Raw genomic sequence first — 1,363 nt, 5'->3', positions numbered from 1 at the left:
TGGGGGTGGGGATATTCATGGAGCCTCCTCCATTGTCCACCACCATTCATGACCAGATGTGACAGGACTGCAGATCTCATCCTTTACTTGTGGGATCACATTTCTCTGTCTGTTGCATGCTGCGTCTGCTGTTTAGCGTGCATGTAGTCCTGTGTTGTAGCTTCGCCGCCTTGGCACATCATTTTTAGTTATTCCTGGTGCTGCTCCTAGAATGCTGCCCTGCAGTTCTGATTGAACCAGGATTGATCCCCTGGCTTTATGTTAATGGTAGAGTGGGGGATATGCTGGGCCATGAGGTTGCAGATTGTGTTTGAATACAATTCTGCTGCTGCTGATGGCCACAGCACCTCATGGATGCCCAGATTTGAGCTGCTAGATCTGTTCTGAATCTATCCCATTTCGCACAGTAGTCGTGCCACACAACAGGACAGAGGGTATCCTCCGTGTGAAGACGGGACTTTTACTTCACAAGGGCTGTGCAGTGGTCACTCCTGCCAATACTGTCATGGACAGATGCATCTGCGACAGGTAGATTGGTGAGGACAAGGTCAGGTAGGTTTTTCCCTCTTGTTGGTTCTCTCACCACCTGTCACAGGCCCAATCTGGTAGATAAGTCCTAAGGACTTGGCCAGTTCAGTCAGTAGTGGTGCTACTGAGCCACTCTTGTTGATGGACTTTGAAGGGTCCCACCCAGAGTACATTCTGTGCCCTTGCTACCCTCAATGCTTCTCATGGAGGAGCACTGATACATCAGCTGAGTGAGGGTTGTCGGTGGTAATTAGCAGGAGGTTTCCTTGCCCATGTTTGACCTGATGCCATGAGACTTCATGGGGTCCGGAGTCATTGTTGAGGACTAGGGTCACTCCCTCCTGACTGCCATTATGCCATCACCTGCTGGTGGGACAGGACATACCCAGAATGGTGATGGAGGAGTCTGGGATATTGGCTGTCGGTTATGATTCAGTGAAAATAATGATGTCAGGTGTTACTTGACTGGTTTGTGGGACAGCTCTCCCAGTTTTGGTACAAGCCTCCAGATGTTAGAAAGGAGGACTTTGTAGGGTTGAACAATACTGAAGATCAGCCCTAACCCATGTTTTATAAAGGTTTAGCATAACTTCCATGCCTTTGTTCTCTATTTCTCTATTTACAAAGCCAAGGATCCTGTGTGCTTTCTTAACAATGTCATCAACAATTCCCGCCCCTTCAAAGATTCCTTTAAGTAAACTCACTGTTTAAACCCCCTTTATGCAACCCCTTTAAAATTGTAACATTTAATTTATGTTGCCTCTCCACACTTCTTTGCATCACATTTCACCTGCCATGTGTCTGACCATTTCACCAGTCTGCCTATGCTTGCCTA

This window comes from Heterodontus francisci, chromosome 41 (assembly GCF_036365525.1).
Source record: "Heterodontus francisci isolate sHetFra1 chromosome 41, sHetFra1.hap1, whole genome shotgun sequence".
Classification (NCBI taxonomy): Eukaryota; Metazoa; Chordata; class Chondrichthyes; order Heterodontiformes; family Heterodontidae; genus Heterodontus; species Heterodontus francisci.
This window is presented reverse-complemented; position numbering follows the sequence as displayed.